The sequence below is a fragment of the Hemiscyllium ocellatum genome, chromosome Y (genome assembly GCF_020745735.1).
Source record: "Hemiscyllium ocellatum isolate sHemOce1 chromosome Y, sHemOce1.pat.X.cur, whole genome shotgun sequence".
NCBI lineage: Eukaryota > Metazoa > Chordata > Chondrichthyes > Orectolobiformes > Hemiscylliidae > Hemiscyllium > Hemiscyllium ocellatum.
The window spans coordinates 2,616,082-2,625,255 of record NC_083454.1 but is presented as its reverse complement, the minus strand read 5'-3'; positions in this window follow the sequence as shown (position 1 = coordinate 2,625,255).

The following is a 9,174-nucleotide window of genomic DNA, read 5'->3' as shown; positions in this document are numbered from 1 at the left end:
GAATTAGGAAAACATAGGAAAGTGTCTGAAAGTCCTGCATGAGAAACCTGAAAAACTTAGAGAAATGCCTGAAAGCGTTTATAAGTGTGAAATCAGTAACCAGGAAAACATTGGAAAGTGCCTGAAAGTGCTAAATGAATAACATGAAAAACGTAGAAAAATGCCCGAAAATGTTTAGAAGTGTGAACTCAGTAACCAGAAAAAGTTAGAAAATTGTTTGAAATTGAGAAATGAGTAACCAAGAAAACTTAGAAAAATGTTTGATAAGAAGAAATAAGTAACCAGAAAAACTTAGAAAAAAAGGACTTAGAAAATTTTTCAGCCAAATGTGAAAAATATTCCAAGTGTCAGTGGAGGAAAATGCCGAAGCATCGGGAAAGATCCAAAAACGTGGCAGAAGATGAGTTCCGAAGTGCCGGAGGAATTGGGCGAATTGAGCCCGGCGATCGGCCAGCTGTCATTTTGAGTCTGCAGCGCTGAAAACTTGAACTTTGTCTGCCACGGAAGTCAGGACCCGGAAAAATCCAAACGGTTTTGCCCAGCTCGAGTTCCAGAGCGAAGCAGTCGAATTTGAAATTCAGACCCATTCAGTGCCACTTGACATTGTTCCACAGTGAGGTTGGCAGGGTACCCGGAGAGTTCTGGCAACAAAATGGCGGCGCGGGACCACTTTGAAAAGTATCCAAAAAACAGTTCCACGGGCAGAGCACTTGAATGACAGGTCTGTGTGCATGCCAAAGAGCTCTCGAAAGTCTAATTTTTGACACTTTTGTCAAATTTTTGACAGACTTAGCCAACTGTTGCTGTCTGTTCTAAGAGTCGGTCAGAGGCCTGTGCGGCGGTCTCTTGACACGATTGGAGGGCGGGCAAACCCCACGTTGACTCCAGCCGTCCCTCCACAGGCACTTGCTTTAAAAAATGACATGAGTTGAAAGAATTGCAAGTGGCCTGGTTCCCTTGGGTGCTGCCAGGAAGGATGTGGGCTGACCCTGGCCTGAGCACTCCCTAAAGCCTCTAACGTTGAGAGAAGGCCTCGCGCGCTGCACAACCGGCTCTGGGAGTGGGTGACCGCTATTGTAAAATAGTCCGGTCGTTCCTCTGCCACCCGGCAAGTGTGATGGCTCTGCCGCCCTGCGGTGCTCGTCACCCAGGTTTTGGAAACACGATATTAGAACATGTTGGTGGCTTGGGACCTGCAGGTGAAAGGGGCCCTGTGGTGCTGAGCACATCGACCTCAGGTCTCAGTGCAAGTCGGAGAGTTCGCGGAAGTCTAAATTTTTGACATTTGTTCAAATCTTTGCAGGCTTGTCCAACTCTTTCCGTCTGTTCTAAGATTCAGTCAGAGGCCGGTGCGGAGGTCTCTTGACACTCGGAGTGGTGGTGGCCCTAAGTCGCTTGTGTCGAAAATGAAGGTGAGAGACGCAAGTGGCCTGGGTCCCTTGGCTGTTGTCAGGAAGGGTGTGGGCTGACCCTTGCCTGAGCACTCCCTAAAGCGTCTTATGTTCAGAGAAGGCCTCGCGCGCCGCACAACCGGCTCTGGGAGTGGGTGATCGCTATTGTTAATAGTCCTGTCCTTCCTCTGCCATCCGGCAAGAGCGATGGCTCTGCTGCCTTGCGGTGCTCATCACCCAGGGTTCCAACCCGGACCCGCGAGCGTGGTGCGAGGGGTGACCTCACTGCGGTCCACACTTTGATCGATCTGGCTATGACCGTCTGGTGCGATAGATCCCTAGGTGGGCCGGCTTTCCTGCTAAGGAGCCGGTGCTCCAGGCTGAGTGGTTCTTCCCTGTTGCCAGGGGCACGTTTCACGATACCATGGCAGGGCCGGGAGAGTTGGCACCCCTCTGCCTCCGAAAAGAACAGTCACAGGAATTGCTCTGGTAAGGCCCAGAAGGTGCAGCTTTACAGAGGAAGTGGTCTGAAATCGAGCGTTTGGGAGCGGATCCCAGTATCATGCTTGCCCGCGCACGTGTAAATCTCCTGGTTTTATTTATTTAACCAGCCAGCACAGTGCCAATGCCCGAAACTGAGGAGAGTGTAAATCTCCTGGTTATGTATATATATTTAAACCAGACAGCACATAGTCAGTGCCCTAAATTAAGGAGAGTGGAAATTTCCTGGTTATATATATTTAAACCAGCCAGCACGTAATCAGTGCCCTAAACTAAGGAGAGCATAGAGTCAGTGCCCTAAATTGAAGAGAATGTAAATCTCCTGGTTATATATATTTAAAGAGCCAGCACATAGTCAGTGCCCTAAACTAAGGAGAGTGGAAATCTCCAGGTTATATATTTCTACATATATATTTAACCAGCCAGCACATAGTCAGTGCCCTAAACTAAGGAGAGTGTAAATCTCCTGGTTGTATATATTTAACCAGCCAGTACATAGTCAGTGCCTAAACTTAGGAGAGTGGAAATCTTCTTTTTTTTTATATATTTAAATATGCAGTCAGTACCCTCAACTAAAGAGAGTAAATCTGCCCTAAAATGAGGAGAGTTTGAAATCTTCTGGTTATATAATTCTATTTGTGTATTTAACCAATCCGGCACTGAGTCAGTGCCCGAAACTGAGGAGAGTATAAATCTCCTGGTTATGTATATATATTTAAACCATCCAGCACATAGTCAGTGCCCTAAACTAAGAAGAATGGAAATTTCCTGTTAATATATATCTATATATATATTTAACCAGCCAGCACAGAGTCAGTGCCCTAAACTAAGGAGAGTGGAAATCTCCTGGTTTTTGCTATATATTTAAACATGCAGTCAGTACCCTAAACTGAGGAGAGTGTAAATCTGCCCTAAACTGAGGAGAGTGGAAATCTCCTGGCTGTATCTATATTTAACCAGACAGTACAGAGTCAGTGTCCTAAACTAAGGAGAGTGGAAATCTCCTGGTTAGGCATATATATATTTAAACCAGCCAGCACAACGTCAGTGCCTGATATGAAATCTCCTGGTTGTATCTGTATTTAACCAGCCAGCACAGAGTCAGTGCCCTAAACTAAGGGGAGTGGAAATCTCCTTGTTTTTGCGACATATTTAAACATGCAGTCAGTACCCTAAACTGAGGAGAGTGTAAATGTTCTGGATACGTATATTTAACCAGCCAGCACAACGTCAGTGCCCTAAACTCAGGAGAGTGTAATTCTCCTGGTTGTATATATTCAACCAGCCAGTACATAGTCAGTGTCTAAACTTAGGAGAGTGGAAATCTTCTGTTTTTTTAAAAAATATATTTAAATGTGCAGTCAGTACCCTCAACTAAAGAGAGTGAATCTTCCCTAAAATGAGGAGAGTGGAAATCTTCTGGTTATATATTTCTATATGTATATTTAACCAGCCGGCAATGAGTCAGTGCCCGAAACTGAGGAGAGTATACATCTCCTGGTTATGTATATATATTTAAACCATCCAGCACATAGTCAGTGCCCTAAACTAAGGAGAGTGCAAATCTCCTGGTTTTTGCGATATATTTAAACATGCAGTCAGTACCCTAAACTAAGGAGAGTAAATCTGCCCTAAACTGAGGAGAGTGGAAATCTCCTGGCTATATCTATATTTAACCAGACAATACAGAGTCAGTGCCCTAAATTAAGGTGAGTGAAAATCTCCTGGTTAGGCTTATATACAGTTAAACTAGCCAGCACATGGTCAGTGCCCGAAACTGAGGAGAGTGTAAATCTACCCAAAACTGAAGGGACTGTAAATCTCCTGGCTATATATTTTTAACCAGCCAGCACAAAGTCAGTGCCTGAAACTAAATCTACTGGTTGTATCTGCATTTAACCTGACAGAACAGAGTCAGTGCCCTAAACAAAGAGTGTGGAAATCTCCTGGTTATGTATATATATTTAAAGCAGCCAGCACATAGTCAGTGCCCTAAACTAAGGAGAGTGGAAATCTCCTAGTTATATATTTCTATATATATATACATATTTAAACCAGCCAGCACATAGTCAGTGCCCTAAACTAAGGAGAGTGGAAATCTCCTGGTTATATATTTCTATATATATATTTAACCAGCCAACACAGAGTCAGTGTCCTAAACTAAGGATAGTGGAAATCCCGTGGCTTTTGCTATATATTTGAACATGCAGTCAGAACCCTAAACTAAGGAGAGTAAATCTGCCCTAAAATGAGGAGGGTGGAAATCTCCTGATTAATTATATTTAACCATCCAGCACATAGTCTGTGCCTAAACTAAGGAGAGTGGAAATCTCCTGGTATTTGCTATATATTTACACATGCAGTCAGTACCCTAAACTAAGGGGAGTAAATCGGACCTAAACTGAAGAGAGTGGAAATCTGCTGGTAATATATTTCTATATATATATATATGTTTAACCAGCCAGCACAGAGTCAGTGCCTTATACTAAGCAGAGTGGAAATCTCCTGGTTGTGTATATATATTTAAACTAGCCAGCACATAGTGAGTGCCAGTAACTAACGAGAGTGTAAATCATCTGGTTATGTGTATATATTTAAACCAGCCAGCACATAGTCAGTGCCCTAAACTAAGGAGAGTGGAAATCTCCTTGTTTTGCGATATTTTAAACATGAAGTCAGTACCCTAAACTAAGGAGAGTAAATCCCCTAAACTGAGCAGAGTGTAAATCTCCTGGATATGTATATTTAACCAGCCAGCACAATGTCAGTGCCCGAAACTAAGGAGAGTGTAAATCTCCTGGTTATATCTATATTTAACCAGACAGTACAGAGTCTGTGCTCTAAACTAAGGAGAGTGGAAATCTCCGGGTTATACATTTTTAAAAATATATTTAACCAGCCAGCACAGAGTCAGTGCCTCAACTAAGGAGAGTGGAAATTTCCTGGTTTTTGCTATATATTTAAACATGCAGTCAGTACCCTAAACTGAGGAGAGTGCAAATCTCCTGGTTATGTATTTCTATATATATGTATATTTAACCAGCCAGCACAGAATCAGTGCCCTAGACTAAGGAGGGTGGAGATCACCTGGTTATGTATATATAATTAAACCAACCAGCACATAATCAGTGCCCTAAAGTTAGGAGAGTGGAAATCCTGGTTATGTATATATATTTAAACCAGCCAGCACAGAGTCAGTGCCCTAAACTAAGGAGAGTGGAAATCTCCTAGTTATATATTTCTATAGAAATATTTAACCAGCCAGCACAGAGTCAGTGCCCTAAACTAAGGAGAGTGGAAATCTATTGGTTATGTATATATCTTTAAACCCGCCAGCACATAGTCAGTGTTCAAAACTAAGGAGAGTGGAAATCTCCTGGTTATGTATATATATTTAAATCAGCCAGCACATAGTCAGTGTCCTAAACTAAGGAGAGTGGAAATCTCCTTGTTTTTGCTATATATTTAAACATGCAGTCAGAACCCTAAACTAAGGTGAGTAAATCTACCCTAAAATGAGGTGAGTGGAAATCTCCTGATTATATATATTTAACCAGCCAGCACATAGTCTGTGCCTAAACTAAGGAGAGTGGAAATCTCCTGGTAATATATTTCTATATATATATTTAACCAGCCAGCACTGAGTAAGTGCCTTAAACTAAGGAGCGTGGAAATTTCCTTGTTATATATTTCTATATATATATATTTATCAAGCCAGCACAGAGTCAATGCCCTAAACTAAGAAGAGTGGAATTTTCCTTGTTATATATTTCAATGTATGTATTTAATCAGCCAGCACAGATTCAGTGCCGTAAACTAAGGAGAGTGGAAATCTCCTGGCTTTTGCTAGATATTTAAACATGCTATCATTACCCTAAACTAAGGAGAGCAAATCTGCCCTAAACTGAGGAAAGTGTAAATCTCCTGGTTATATATTTCTATATATATATTTAACCAGCCATCACAGAGTCAATGCCCTAAACTAAGGAGAGTGGTAATCTCCTGGTTTTTGCTCTTTATTTAAAAATGCAGTCAGTACTCTAAACTGAGGAGAGTGTAAATCTCCTGGTTCTATATATTTAACCAGTCAGCACAAAGTCAGTGCCCGAAACTGCGGAGAGTATAAAACACCTGTTGTGGTTCTGTTCGCCGAGCTGGAAGTATTTGCTGCAAACGTTTCGTTCCCTGGCTAGGGAACATCATCAGTGCTATTGGAGCCTCCTATGAAGCGCTGCTTTGATGTTTCTTCCGGTATTTATAGTGGTTTGTTCTTGCCGCTTCCGGGTGTCAGTTTCAGCTGTAGTAGGTTGTATGTGGAGTCCAGGTCGATGTGTCTGTTGATGGATATTCTTGCCGCTTCCGGGTGTCAGTTTCAGCTGTAGTGGTTTGTATATGGGGTCCAGGTCCATGTGTCTGTTAATGGAGTTTGTGGATGAATGCCATGCCTCTAGGAATTCCCTGGCTGTTCTCTGTCTGGCTTGTCCTATGATGGTAGTGTTTTCCCAGTCAAATTCATGTTCCTGGTTGTCTGAGTGTATGGCTACCAGGGATAGCTGGTCGTGTCGTTTTTGTGGCTAGCTGATGTTCATGGATGCGGATTGTTAGCTGTCTTCCTGTTTGTCCTATATAGTGTTTTGTGCAGTCCTTGCATGGTATTTTGTAAACTACGTTAGTTTGGCTCGTGCTGGCTATTGGGTCCTTTGTTCTAGTGAGTTGTTGTCTGAGTGTGGAAGTTGGCTTGTGTGCTGTTATGAGTCCTAAGGGTCGCAGTAGTCTGGCTGTCAGTTCTGAGACGCTCCTGACGTATGGTAGCGTGGCTAGTCCTTTTGGTTGTGGCATGTCCTCGTTCCGTGGTCTATCTCTTAGGCATCTGGTGATAAAGTTGCGTGGGTATCCGTTTTTGGCGAATACTTTGTGTAGGTGTTCCTCTTCCTCTTTTCGCAGTTCTGGTGTACTGCAGTGTGTTGTGGCTCTTTTGAATAGTGTCCTGATGCAGCTTCGTTTGTGTGTGTTGGGGTGGTTACTTTCATAGTTTCGGACTTGGTCTGTGTGTGTTGGTTTCCTGTGTACCCTTGTGGTGAATTCTCCGTTGGGTGTTCTCTCTACTAACACGTCTAGGAATGGGAGTTGGCTATCCTTTTCCTCTTCTCTCGTGAATCGTATTCCTGTGAGTGTGGCGTTGATGATTCGGTGTGTTTTTTCTATTTCTGTGTTTTTGATGATTACAAAGGTGTCATCGACGTATCTGATCCAGAGTTTGGGTTGGATTTGTGGTAGGGCTGTATGTTCTAATCTTTGCATAACTGCCTCTGCTATGAGTCCCGAGATTGGTGATCCCATGGGTGTTCCGTTGATTTGTTCGTATATCTGATTGTTGAATGTAAAGTGTGTGGTGAGGCACAGGTCTAGTAGTTTAAGTAGGCCGTCCTTGTTGATAGGTTCGGCCTCCAGTGTTCTGTTATGTATGTCCAGTAGGTTGGCTATTGTTTCTCTGGCTAGGGTTTTGTCAATTGATGTGAACAGTGCCGTCACGTCGAATGATACCATGGTTTCTTCTTTGTCTATGTGTGTATTCCTGATGATGTCCAAGAATTCCTGTGTTGATTGTATGGAGTGTTTGGATCCGCTGACTAGGTTTTTCAGGTTTTGTTGTAGTTCTTTGGCCAGTTTGTATGCTGGTGTCCCTGGTAGTGATACTATGGGTCTGAGTGGGATGTCTGGCTTGTGTACTTTGGGTAGTCCGTAGAATCTGGGAGTGTTGTTGCTTTCAGGTTTCATTCTTTGCTGGTCCGCTTTGGTTATCTGTCCGTGTTTTTGTAGATTCCTTAGTGTGTTGATTATTCTATTGTTGAGTTGTGGTTAGATTAGATTAGATTACTTACAGTGTGGAAACAGGCCCTTCGGCCCAACCAGTCCACACCGACCCGCCGAAGCGCAACCCACCCATACCCCTACCCCTACATATACCCCTTACCTAACACTATGGGCAATTTAGCATGGCCAATTCACCTAACCCGCACATCTTTGGACTGTGGGAGGAAACCGGAGCACCCGGAGGAAACCCACGCAGACACGGGGAGAACGTGCAAACTCCACACAGTCAGTCGCCTGAGGTGGGAATTGAACCCAGGTCCCTGGCGCTGTGAGGAAGCAGTGCTAACCACTGTGCCACCGTGTGGTGTGGGGTCGGAATCCTTCATTTGGTAGGTGTTGGTGTCTGCGAGTAGTCGTTGTGCTTTATTGATGTAGTCTGATTTATCTAAGATGACCGTCATTCTGCCTTTATCTGCCGGTAGTATGATTATATTCTTGTCATTTTTCAGTGCTTTCAGTGCTTCCCTCTCCTTGGTGTTGAGGTTATGTGTATGTCGTTTTCTTATCATCATAGGTACGACCGTTTGTCTCACTGTTTGTTGTGTCTCTTCTGTCAGTCCGTTGTTCCTGAGTGTGCATTCTAGTGCTGCTAGGAAATCTGCTGTGTAGGCATCCCTGTAGTTGTATTTGTGTCCCTTGGCCAGCATAGTTCTTTCCATGTCTGTGAGCTGTCTGTGGGAGAGGTTTTTAACCCAGGTGTGTGTTGTAGTGTCCTCCTGTTTGTGGGTTAGTTTGTCCATTTTTTCTTTTAGTGCCGTTTTTTTTGCGAAGTGTTGTCCTGTTCTGTCCTATAGTGATAGCCTGTTCTATGGTCCGGGTCCATTCCTGATTAGTGGTTTTTAAAATTAACGACTTTTGGCGCGCAATTTCTTGCTTGTATTTGTGCAATCGGTTGTGAGCGCCTGTGATCATTACCTGGACCATCCTGAATCCGTTCTTCTTGGCTGTTTCCCTGGCTTGTGTTTGTTATAAGTGAATTTCTGTCTAGGCTTTCTGAATCTCCGGAGAATAGTTCCTGACACTTGGCTAACTATTCTAACTCTAGGGATCTGATTCAGAACAACCGGGTCCTGCCTCCGAATTCTGCCAACCGCGGACTGTCCTTTACCCTTTTGTCAAGGGAGACTGTCCGCAAGGTTAAGTTCAAAAAGGCGAACTCCAAGTTGACTGGTATCAGCCCTTATCCCCACCGGCTGTCACTTTTCCCGTGGCAAATCGAAATACTGCGAGACACACACAGACGGAGCAACAGATGTTTATTCAATCTTCGAAGATTGTGCGAGTTCCAAAAAGGACTTCGGAAATCGCAACGGGAGATTTTACAGCACTAATACTTATACATTATTTTTTTATTCAAATACATTGGTGATAATTTAATTGGTTTAAACATCTCACGCTATGGATTTTT